The sequence below is a fragment of the Vitis vinifera genome, chromosome 15, assembly GCF_030704535.1.
Source record: "Vitis vinifera cultivar Pinot Noir 40024 chromosome 15, ASM3070453v1".
Taxonomy (NCBI): Eukaryota; Viridiplantae; Streptophyta; class Magnoliopsida; order Vitales; family Vitaceae; genus Vitis; species Vitis vinifera.
Genome location: NC_081819.1, coordinates 11919617 through 11932850, shown reverse-complemented (window position 1 = coordinate 11932850; position 13234 = coordinate 11919617). Strand labels below are relative to the sequence as shown.

At 42.6% G+C, this 13234-nt stretch overlaps 1 pseudogene; it reads left to right on the top strand.

Annotated features, from left to right (window-relative positions):
* Positions 1-632: 632 nt before the first annotated feature.
* Positions 633-12410, top strand: LOC132252597 (very-long-chain aldehyde decarbonylase CER1-like; annotated as a pseudogene).
* The last annotated feature ends 824 nt before the right edge of the window (positions 12411-13234 follow it).

Sequence of the window (13234 nt, the reverse complement as noted above, 5' to 3'; positions counted from 1 at the left end):
GTTTGTCCTTTCAAAATGTGTAATGATTTACAGCCAATGCGGACCAACAAACTCTGAACTTTCATCATCAGCATATAGTCTATACATGTGCTTGTGCAAAATTGGATTATATACTTTCAGGAACCCGTCTTCGGAATGATTTAGTTAATAGATTTGCCAAAATCAAATAAATGAGAAACAAAAGTTAAGAGCATTTGTGATGTGATTTAAAAACAGTTTTTTATTTTTTAAAATTAGAGAATTGTTTTTAAAAATTACTAACATTGTTGATCATTGTTTTCTTAAAACAGATTTTAAAAACAAAAATGAAATAGAGAACAACTTTAGAAAATAAATAGGAAGTTGTTTTTATCAATTTTTTAAAACAAAAGGAAAACATGGAAAAAAAAACCCATAAAAAACAAATCAAATTGAATATGATATCTAAGAAAAACCTCTTGGTGCAACTTCTTCAACAACCATCAATGAAAACTTTAATTTGCTTGTTTACTGGTATAGGCATGAATTTGGACATAGAACACCGGTTTAAATTAGGACAATCTTAAATTTCTTATTAAACAAAGTGAAAAAGACCCTATATAGTCCAGTCCTCCGGATATGCATTGCTTCAAGAGAAGTCCCAAAATCAAAATATGGCTTCTAAACCTGGAATATTACTCACTGATTGGCCATGGATACCTCTCGGCAATCTCAAATCTCCTCTCTTTCGCTGTCTGTTCACTAAAGAGAGGTCTCCATGCATAAGATTTTTTCCTGTTTGAACTGTCATAATTTTGGAAACACCAAGGCTTAGCATATTTCCTGCATGCATACTCATTTCATTTTATTTAGTTCTTCACTTGTATTCCTCTGTTGTTTGATGTGATCTTGGCCCCATGGGCGATTCATGCCATATACCATATACTCGTTCCTAGTGAAAGATGAAAAGTACAGAGACGTTGCTCACTTTCTAATATTCCCATTTCTGTTATGGAGGATGCTCCACAACCAGCTTTGGATTTAATGTCTATCATGTTTAATATAATGTTAATAAAAGAGTGTTTGGTAAAACTTAATATTGATTGGTAGATAAGTTAAATTGATTTTAAATTAAATTATTTTTAAGTTATTAACTTAAAACACATTTTTATTTTGAAGTATTGAGGTTGTTTGATAATGTTAATTTAAAATTTATTTTAAATCATCCAATTGACATATCTACCCTCGTTAATCTTAACAAGTGTTTCTTGTCATTGATTTTAACTCAATTTATTTTCACCACTTTTAAGTGACATATAAATTTATTTGTAAAACATATATATTTAAAGTATTTTACATGTACAAGATAACTTTATAATTTTAAAACATTCTCACTTGTGTGGACAAATAAGGTAAAAAGAATTGAGATTAAGAACAAGTTAACTATTTCAACTTAATACTTAAAGTTAAAAATAACTTTAAGCTGTAATAATTAATAAGTTATTTTATTAGATATATTTAATATATTTAATGATTTAAATTAAGTTATTAAGTCATATTAAATTATTAAATTGATTTCTCAAACATCCTTTTAGTTAAATTATGTTTGTAAAATGATTAATCATATCGAATTGGATTTTGCATTTAATTAAAGATTATTCATTTTCAACTAATTTGATGATAAAAAAATTAATTGTGTGCATAGCATTAATTTGAGAGCACATGTTCATATCTTAGCATTCAATACGAACAGGCACTCAATTATTACTTCTACCCATCTAGTGCAACGTCTTGGGATTTTAATTTAATATTCCAAGGAAATTAAATGCAATAAGCCTTTTCAAAACTGATATAAAATATCAATGGTTTAGAGGCTTAGGAGAAGGGAAGGTTAAGCAGCATAGAAGAGGATATGTAATGCCCAAAACCCAATTTTGGGTAAAATCATAATTTAAAAATTAATAATTAATTAAAATAATTTAATAAAAGTAAAAAAGTCTTTTGGTATTTAAAACCCCTATGTATAAATTAAATTTTTTCTATCTTCTCTACTAAAAAAAAAAAAAACATTTTTACATGAAGATCAGAAATATCAGAGCTTAGGGATGAAGAATTGGAGATTTAGGGTTGAAGATCAATTTTTTAAATAAGATTTTTAATCTTTAAATTAATATTTTATTTTCATTAATTAGTTTTAAATACCTTGAATATTTTTTTGGAAGATCTAGATTAAAATGGGAATATTCGTTAATATGCATACTCATTTAAAAAAAAAAAACCTTTTAAATGAGTATGCATATTTCTTGCATACTCATTTCATTTTATTTAGTTATTCACTTGTATTACTCTGTTGTTTGATGTGGATGAAGTACGTGATCTTGGCACCATGGGTGATTCATGCCATATACTCGTTCCTAGTTAAAGATGAAAAGGAGAGATGTTGCTCACTTTCTAATATTCCCATTTATGTTATGGAGGATGCTCCACAACTAGCTTTAGATTTCACATTCTTGCCATCGAACAGGCGAAGGCAACAACGGGATTGTTGACAAGGGCATTGAATTTGAGCAAGTTGATAGAGAAAGACATTGGTAAACACATCATATCAATTGAAGCAAGATAGAAATTAAAAAATTTGACACCTCAAATCAATCCTTGTGGGAGGTCTTAGTCCAAATTTTCTGATGGTATTTTGGTTTTGTAGGGATGACCAAATTATTTTCAATGGGATCATATGCTTATTTCACAGCTCTAAGGGTTACTCACATGCCCTTATGGAGAGCAGATGGTGTGGAGTTTCTGTATTACTGGTTTCACAAGTGTTGAGGCCTCGCGTCACTGGGGCCACTGCAAATGCAAGATGGATGCGTCTCCTCAACTGAATATGGTACCCGCTTCATTCAACTTGCAAAAGATGTCCGGACACACCCTCTGATGGTTTTGTTAGCCTTTATCTCTAACATTTCTCTATTCTCTCTTGGGTCCTCCTCTTTTGGGCAAGAACGCTTACCTTTTTTTATCGTGTGAGGGCATTTTATAGTGTCGGGAGCTTTGTCCCCTTTAATGGTGGGAAGACTTTTTGGCTTGTCATGATGGTGCTAAGATGGTGGCAGAGCCATCATTGTCCTACAGGCGGCTGTCAGAAATTATGGAAGGGATGACTTGTCGTCATCTCTGTCTTTTCGCTCTACAGGCGGCGGGGTGCAGGTCATGATAGGTTGCCTGAAGTGACTTGGGAAGGTCCCGTCGAGCATGCTTTTATAAATAATGATGGCCCGCGAAATGCGGCCAAGACTTTTGTCTAAGATGCTAGCACTGGGTCCGGATAAGACATTTGGACAAGAGAGTGGGGCTCATTCAGGTGAAGAGTTCGAGAGTGTCGTGTGCCCCCCTGAGGGAATCTGGACAGAAAGTTGGACGTGCCACGTGCCCAATGGAGGAGTGCTTTATGAGGTTGCCACGTGTGCATTTAGGGGTGGTCCCTATAATGCCCCCCTTTTAACCCAGCTATTTTGGTCGGGCAGAAAAGACGGGTTAAAAATGATGCCTTTAGCCCATTCGTTTCTTTTTTGGGGTCTGCGTGACACGTGGTGCTGAAAGAGGAGAGACATTTATGGCGAGCCGCCGTCCTTGGGATGGTTACCATGCTGCATGTTGTTTTGATAGCAGTGCGGTTAGACACCTGGTCGTTTGGAGTTCCGAGGAGTCTTATCCCATAAATAGGGAATCCAACCCCCGCGACTGCATTTTTCCTTCTACTTCTTGTTCATCTGGTCAGTGACTGAGCATTGCTTCCTAGGGTTTCCGTTAGCGATGTTCCTCTCGCGACTTCTCAATAGGTGCATTTGGGCAATTTCGTCTCGACTTTCGTTTCAATTGCAAGCTTGTGCCAGGTATGTTTTCTGTTTCTATCCTTTCATCTACAGCTTCCTATTTCTTTGATTTTCTTTGGCTTGTTGGGTGTTTGCTTGCGATTGAGGGTTAGGGGTGATGTTTGGGGGTTTTCGGGGGGTTAGGGGATTTGCTTTGTTTTGAGCCCACTATAGCTTCTGTTGCCCCCTTGTTGCCTTTGTGAGTGGCTGAATCATCTTTTGGGTAGAGTTAGGGGTTGGGCTTGGGGAGTTTGGTTATTTTAGGCCTTCTGGGATGTTGTTCTCAGCGCTGTGGGGCTAGGTAACTCTGTTTTGACTATTGGCATTTCGCCATGCAGGTTTTGTCTTAGCCCCACGCTCCACCATGCTTGCAAAAAAATATGTAGCTTCGTCCAACGCGGCTGGGCCAAACGTGAAAAGTGCATTCGGACAATCCTACTCAGGGAAGCCTATTGACAAGTTGAACGAGAGGGAGTTCCGTGAGCGCTTCTACTTCCTGAACGGCATCTCAGTTCGGCTAGTGGACGGGGATGCTATGAACACAGAGAAAGTCGCGCACAACACTATTTACTTCTCCAAGGAGCATTTCAATGCGGGGCTCCGTTTTCCTCTTCCGTCTCTTTTCAAAGAATTCCTCCAGCTTACATCCATCCCAATATCGTTCGGGTGTTGATGGGGTGCAGCATCCTAAATATGCAGTTCAACTTGGATCTCTCCCTGTTAGAGGTCCTTTTTTCTTACACCATCAAGAAGGGGAAAAAAGACATCTTTAGCATGTTTGCCCAGATCCCGTCTCTTCAATTGGTGACCAACCTTTCGGATTCAAACAAAGGGGGAGCCAAAGGGCACGCATTGGTCAGGGGACCATGGGCCGGTTTGTCGGAGCATCCGGAGAGGGACTTTTCCCCCAACTATTCGCTGAAGCTTCCGGGTAGGGGTAGCTCTTAGTGTTTATCTCGTGTTGGTTATTGACTCTTGAGTTAATTTTATCAGATGACTAAGCTCTTTTGTTCTGGCTAATGCAGGTACACATAAGAGGGGTCGCTTGGTCGAGTGGGTGGAGAAGGCTTCCTTCGACCGCTTAAACAAGTTGCTTGAGATTATTGTCGTCGAGAGACACTACCAGATGCTCCTTATAGCCCGGAACCTCTTGGCGGTCGTTTGGGAACCTCAGCCATACGTTCTCAACATCCTTCCCAGGCGGCTACCTAAGGTTGTTGTTCCGGGGAACATTTTGTGTTGAAGGACCTCCCCTTTTACGAAAGAGCCCACTAGACTGACACAAAGGCAGACCAGGAGCGTCTTGACCAGCGGGAGGAGAAGAGGCAAGAGGGGACGTTAAGGAAAGCGCCTGGTGAAAAAGGGTTGGCGAGAAAGGGCACGGTTCTTCTCGTGCAGTCCATCCTCTGGCTGTAAAGAAGAAAAAGAAAACAATTACACAAGCTCTCAAGATCGTGTCCCCGACTCCTGATCTTTCGTCTTCATCCTCAAACTCCACATCCAGTCGACCAGACAGCCCTGCACAGGTGCCTGAGGACACTTCTAGCTCCCTGCAACTTGACGCTTTCCATTCGGGGACTGGCCCTTCCCAGTCTCAATAAGATTTTGTTGGCTTAAGAGTCGTGAATGAGCCGGAGGAAGAAAGAGATATGAACGATCTCAGAACCGGGTTCCTAAAGAGGCATCGTAAGAGACTACATGAGGCTATTGACATTGTTCCTCCTCCAGCCAAGAAGGTTTGCCCGGAGAGGGTTGAGGAGGATCTGGTGATGGAGGCCCCTCCATCAACTATGCCCCAACCGGACGAGGTGGGTCCTAGCGTAGTGACAGCGACTCAGCCAGACGTTGCGGGGCCTAGTGCAGCGGCCATGGTTCAGCCGGACATAGTTGCCCCCAGCAACGCCCCGATTGTAGAAGAGGTTCGTGGGACGGAGGGGGGTCTGGATGCCCTGGTCATCGAGGAGGCCTAGGACGAGAAGAGTAGTCCAGCTCCTATGGTTCCTCCAAGTTGGGAGGAAATGATGGAGATGCTGAAGGGAGTGTCGTGCTTCACGGATGCGGAGGCTCCCTCCACAAAGATGTCCGACTTCTTCCTGCTCACCAAATGGGTTTTTGTAAACATGGGTGGTAATCCTTCTACCTTTGTTAAGGCTCGGCTTCATTTTAGCACCCCTGAGTCTACCGTATCTTGCATTCAGCATCTGCAGGAATGGACGATTCCAGAGATTGCAGAAGTGGTAATCCCTTTTGTGCTGCCTTTTCCTTCTTCTTTAGCAATGCTTTCTCCATCGCCTGGTATTATCTTCGATTGTTGTTGCATTGTCTAGGTTGTGGCCGGCATATGCTATATGATGCATACACGCGAACAACTTTTCAAGTGGCTGGAAGTAGCAGAGGCTATGCGGGCCTTCATCTCCTACCACCCCGGGCGGCATTGAGGAAATGCGCTCGCGATTAGAGAGGGTGGAGGCTGACTTGGCCACTGCTCAGAAGGCTGTAGCGGATGGGGCAGAGATGATAAAGCTTGCTGAGGAGGAGAAGGGGGCTATTCGGGTTGAAGCGGACCAGCTGAAGGGGGAAAAGGAAGCCTTAGAGGGTCAAGTCAATGGGGTGGAGCAGGAGAATTCTCAACTAAAAAAGGAGATGGATGAACTCCGGGCTAGTCTCGGGGCTCAGAAGAAGGAGACGGAGGGGCTACAAGTGGGCTTAGTTGCTCAAAGGAAGGAGATGGAGGTCGGATTTGCCGCTCAGAAGAAGGAGTTGGAAACGGAATATCAGAGGCAGGTAGACGAGATGTACTTCTTCAGCTACCGTTGCTGTATGAAGAAGAATGGCATCATGCATGATACTCCTTCTCTCCCTTCTGATGATGAGGATGCGATACTCGAAGGCCCTCCGCGATGAGATTTCTTTGCATTTAGCCCTCCTTATAGCTTTTCTCTTTTTGTCGTATGCGGTACGACCAATTTTGTAAAGACAATTTTTACAGTCATTTATAAATATTTACACTCCTCTATTTTTCTTCATCCATTTTTCTCTTTACTGATAATATTGCTTAAGGTTAGATACATTCCATGAACGGAGTAACGGGGTTCCGTCTAACTTTTGTAGATGATAAGCCCCGCTTTCACCTACTTTAAAGATGATATAAGGGCCCTCCCAATTTGCTTGGAACTTCCTGGCTCCTTTTTTGGCGGTGTTTTAAAAAACTTTCCTGAGGACAAGTGTTCCAATCTTGAAGACTCGGGGTCGTGCCTTGCGATTGTAATGAGCAGCCGCTCTTTGTTGGTAGTCGGCCATCCGGATGGATGCATTTTCTCTTATTTCATCCACCCAGTCTAGGTTTTTTCCTAGTTTCATATTTTCATCATTTTGTCCTCGTACGACAGTCCGAATCGTGGGCAAGCCTATTTCCATGGGGATGACTGCGTCCATGCCGTATGCAAGGACGAAGGGAGTGTTTCATGTGGGTTGCCCAAGCGTGGTCTGATAGGCCCATAAAATGCTGGGCAGTTCCTCTACCCACTTTCCTTTGGCTCACTCCAACCTCTTCTTTAAGGCAGTCAGTAAGGTTTTGTTTGTCGCTTATGCCTGCCCATTGCTTTGGGGATAGGGTGGTGTGGAGTACAAATTTTGGATTTTGAGTTTCGAGTAGAAATTCCATAAGGCAATACTGTCAAACTGCGGACCATTGTCGGTTATGATTGCTTGAGAGATTCCAAACCGACAAATGATGTTCTTCTAAATGAATTTTGTGACATCTTTTTCCTTGATGTTAGCATACGCTTCTACTTTTACCCATTTACTGAAGTAATCTGTGGCAACGAGCAGGAATTTCTTCTAGGCAGTTGCAATGGGTAAGGGTCCCACTGTGTCCATTCCCCACTGTGCAAATGGCCAAGGGCTGGATATCGGCTTCAATGTTTCAGATGGCACGTGTGGTATAGGTGCACGCCTTTGGCATTTGTCACACTTCTTGACATAAGCCATCGCGTCATTCTTCATAGTGGGCCAATAGTACCCTTGTGAGTGTGCCCGATGTGCCAAAGATCGTCCTTTGGAATGATTTCCACATACACCCTCGTGTAACTCTGCTAATACGTATTGGGCTTTTGAGCAGTATAGGCACCTAAGGTAGGGGCCTGTGAAAGATCGCTTGTAAAGGCATTCTCCGATCAAGGCGAAATGGGCAGCCTACACTCGGATCTTATGCGCCTACTTCGGTTCATCAGGTAGAGCGCCTGTCCGGAGGTACTCTATTATGACTTTTGTCCACTCTTGGCCCTCTTCTTGGCTCCCTTCAATAGTATTGCAAGTGAACGTTTCTATGATGGAGGGACTAGTCTGCACATATATGGGCAATAGTATGGCATTTTTATGGGAAGCGAGGCAGTTATTCCTGTTAGGGTGTCGACACGTACGTTGTCAGCCTGGGGGATTTTTTTGATAGTCCACTCACCCAACCGTTGTAGGGTGTCTATCACTTTTGTTAGATATCGTGTCATGAGCTCGTCCTTGGCTTCGTATTCCTCCTGTATGTATCTCACAACGAGTTGAGAATCACTGTAGATTCAGAGCTTAGAGACGGATAGTGCGAGTGTGAGGTCCAATCCGGACAGAATGGCTCCGTACTCAGCTTCATTGTTTGATGCGAGGAACCCCAACCGGATGGCTTATTCCAGTTGTTCACTACTTGGGGATTGCAGTAGAAGTCCCACTTCGGATCTTGACAATCGAGAGGCTCCGTCAACTCGTAAAGTCCACCACTTCTCCTTGTGCGGTTCCCCGTCTCGAGCAGGTCGTTGGAGAGATTTTACCACAAAGTTAGCCATTACCTGCCCTTTCATGGACAATCTTAGTCGGTATTCGATCCCATACTCACTTAATTCTATGGCCCATTGGAGCATTCTTCCGGACATATTTGGCTTGTGTAGGATGTTGCGAAGGGGCCGGTCGGTAAGTATGACTACCGGGTGAGCTTGGAAGTATGAACGAAGTTTATGGGTGGCACTTCATAAGGCTAAGACAGTTTGCTCTATCTTTGAATACCTCGTTTCTGCATCATCCATTGTTATGCTGACATAATAAATAGGTTTCTGCTCCTTACATGTTGGGCAACAAAACAAAACAGCGCTAACTGCCCAATCTAACACAACCAAATACATGTACAACTTCTCTTCGGGCTGGGGGCTGCTCAGGATGGGTGCTTGTGTGAGGTAATGCTTAATCTTCTCGAAGGCGCTTTGACAATTATCCGTCCATCCAATCGTGCCAGCTTTTCGTAGCACCAGGAAGAAGGGTCGTAATTTGTCAGTGAATCGGGCTATGAACCGTCCCAGTGCGACGAGTTTACCCGTGAGGCGCTGCAACTCCTTTTTGTTCCTGGGGGCAGGTACCTCCATGACTGCCTTAATTTGGTTAGGGCTGACTTCTATCCCTCTTTGGGTGACATGAACCCTAAGAATTTCCTTGCACTTACACCAAAGGCGCATTTGGATGGATTCAGCTTCATGTCGTACCTCCTTAGTAGGTGGAAAACTTATTTCAAGTGGTGTGCATGATCTTCTCTGGTTTTACTTTTGACCACTATATCATCAATGTATACTTCCACTGTGCAGCCAACCAGGGGTCTAAAGATCTTTGTCATCAGTCTTTGATAGGTGCCGCTGGCATTTTTGAGTCTGAATGGCATGACTTTGTAACAATAAAGCCCATGCGGCGTTATAAAGGCTGTTTTTTCTTCATCCGCGGGGGCCATGGGGATCTGGTGGTATCCGGAGAAGGCATTTATGAAGGAGAGCATTCCATGCCCGACAGTTGAGTCCACAATTTGATCTATCTGTGGCAGAGGGAAGCCGTCTTTTGGGCATGCATTGTTGAAATTGGTGTAATCGACGCACACTCGCCACTTCCCTTCCTTTTTGGGGACCACCACCACATTTGCCATCCAATCTGGATACTCAACTTCTCTGATAAATCCGGCTTCCAACAATTTGTCAACCTCGTCCCGAATAATCTTTTGCATGTCCGGGTGAAATCGTCTAATCTATTGTCGGACAGGTCTTGATGAAGGCAAGGTGTTAAGCCAGTGGAAGGCAACTGAATGATGGATTCCTGTCATGTCGGAATGCGCCCACGCAAAAACATCATGGTTCTGTCGGAGCACATCCTCGATACTTCGACCCTCTTCGAGTGTCAAGAAGGAACTAATATGGGTGAGATGAGTGCTTCCCTCCAAGATTTGGATTGTCCGCAAGGGGTCTGCCACCGGGGGATCCTTATCCGCTGGGTCAGTAATTGCTATTAGCCAGGTGCGTTGGCGGGTTCGGGGAGTAGCTCACTATCTTTGCTAGGTTCAGCTTCTCGTGCTATCTGATAGCATTAGCGGGAGGCTAGTTGGCTACCGTATAGATCGATTTGTCCGTCTTCGTTGAGGAAGCTTACCATCTGATGGTACGTGGAAGGGATGACTTTCATGTAATACAACCAGGTACGTCCTAAGATGGCATTAAAGGGGGACAAATCTTCTACTACTGAAAATTTTACGTTACAGATGACCAAGCCTGCTTGGACTGGTAACACAACGTCTCCAAGGGAGGTAGTTGCCGCTCCATTGAATCCTGACAAAATCCGCCTAGGGTTTTCTAAGCCAGAGATCTTGAGTCCCATTTGTTTGATTAGTGATGCCTGTAAGAGGTCGGCCGAGCTGCCCGGGTCAATTAGGATCCATCTCACGTCGAAGTCTCCAATCCTAAGAAATAGGATGAGAGCATCACGGTGTGGTTGTAATATTCGTGTGGGATCCACTGGGGGGAAAATGATTGTCCCATCTATTGGATGGGCGCTCCCGCCAGTTAATCCGGGCTGGATGGAATTGACACGTTCACATATCGATGCTGCTCGCAGCAGCCTTTGCCTCTTTCATTTGGAGTCGTACTCCTCATCCAGGAGTCCCTCGTGGATGTAGTTGATTACGGCTCTAGAGGCGATTGGGGCCTTGGGGGTCTCGGAGTTTTGACTCCGGGAAGTATTCCCAACTCCGACTTCTGAGGGGATGTACTGCTTCAGGTGCCCCTCTTTTATGAGCCTTTCTACCAAGTAATGGAGACTCCTACATTGCTCCGTAGTATGCCTATGTTCTTTATGATAAGCACACTTCTTGCTATGATCCCTCTTAGTTGGGTCAGCTCTGATGGGTCCGGGCCACCTAAAGTCGGATAGCTCACGGATCATGGGAAGAAGCTTCTCATATAACACGGTAAGGGGTGTGAGTGGTGACAGCTCTGAGTGACTTTGCTCTCCTTGTTTGCCGCTAGACAACCTTTGCTGGTTTGGAGGTTTGGAACTTTTTTTCACATCATTTCTGGCTGATGGTCTGGTAACCAGAATTTGCTGGGTGGTTGCGTGCACATCATCTTCCAGCATTGAGTATTTGCTTGTGCGCTGGAACAGGTCATCCATAATTGTGGGGGGCTTTTTAGCTAGTGATTCAAAGAATGGCTTACCCGGGCATATGCTTCGTTTGAAGATTGGAGGACAACGTCCATGTTGCAGGCCTCTACTTGCAATATAACCTAACCAAATCGTTTTACGAATTCCCTCAATGACTCATTCTCTTGCATTTTTATGTTTTGCAGGGTGTTGATAGTTTGAGCAGGGCTTGCATTTGTCACTCGCTCTCCAACTGTCGCCTTTCCATGGTTTCACGCCATTCAAAATAGCCTTCATCTCCTCTGGCTGATGAACGACTCCTAGAAGGTGTGGACATCTTTGTCGATGCTACGATTCCCACAGATGGCGCCAATGTTGAGGCCTCGCATCACCAGGGCCACTACAGATGCTAGATGGACACGTCTCCTCAACTGAAGATGGTACCCGCTTCATTCAACCTACAAAAGATGTCCGGACAGGGGGTCCGGACACACCCTCCGATGGTTTTGTTAGCCTTTATCTCTAACATTTCTCTATTCTCTCTTGGGTCCTCCATTTTTGGGCAAGAACACTTACCTTTTTTTACTGTGTGAGGATCTTTTATAGTGTCAGGAGCTTTGTCCCCTTTAATGGTGGGAAGACTTTTTAGCTTGTCATGATGGTGCTAAGATGGTGGCAGAGCCATCATTGTCCTATAGGCGGCTGTTAGAAATTATGGGAGGGATGACTTGCCGTCATCTCTGTCTTTTCGCTCTATAGGCGGCGGGGTGCAGGTCGTAACAGGTTGCCTGAAGTGACTCAAGAGGGTCCCATCAAGCATGCTTTTTATAAATAATGATGGCCCGTGAAACACGGCCAAGACTTTTTTCTAAGACGCTAGCATTGGGTCTGGACAAGACGTCGGGACAAGAGAGTGGGGGTCATCCGGGTGAAGAGTTTGAGAGTGTCGTGTGCCCCCTTGAGGGAATCCGGATAGAAAGTTAGATGTGCCACGTGCCTAATGGAAGAGTGCTCTGCAAGGTTGCCACGTGTGCGTTTAGGGGTGGTCCCTACAATAGGGCTCTACACCATCATTATCTCTACTCACGTTACCATTCTCATCACCATTCATCTATTGTCTCAGAGTTTTCTCCAATTGCCTTTCTTTGATCTCTTGGAAATTTGAAAGTTATAAATTGGCTTTAAATATTACTCCTAGTGCATTCAATTTTTTATTTTACTAAAAAAAATTATATATTTCTTCCATTTTTAGAAGGCAAAATTATGTTAAATTTTATGCAGAGTTTTAAAAAAATGGAAAATAAATATCCTTTCCTCAAGTATCTTATGTATACGTAAGTCCTACCTACCATCACTCAATGCTTCTCTTTAATTTAATATCTCTTGTTTTACAATGTAATATAGAAACTAGTAGTATTAAATTAGTCTCATGTGTTTGGAGACAATCAATTAAAAAAGAAAAAAAGGGTAATTTGAAGTCACATGCTTATTAAAAAGATAATTTTTTTGATAAATAACGATATATCGATACTTAGATTTTATAGATATATAAGAAATATTTATAAAATATTAATGAATATTTTGACAAAAATATCGATGAGATAAAAATTGTTCAAAATTTATAAAAAAAATTTGAAAAAAACTTTTAAAAATGATGAAATGAATAAAAATACCTATGTTAAAGTTATATATAAGAAAATTAAAAAAAAAATCAAAAGTAGTGACACTACCTTATATTCAAAATTAATTTACCTTGTTCAAATGTCTCACATTAGAGTTGCATAAAACATTTGAAAACATAGTATTATCTACATACAAGGAAGAAATATAAATTGGTACCACTACCACATGTTTGGCACTCGTAGGTGACAGCATATTTAATGTAACATTAATTGGTATGATAACTATTTTGGAAGAAAAATCTATCCTATGATTCCTTTTAATTATTAAGAATAAGATTCTTTTTGTAGTTA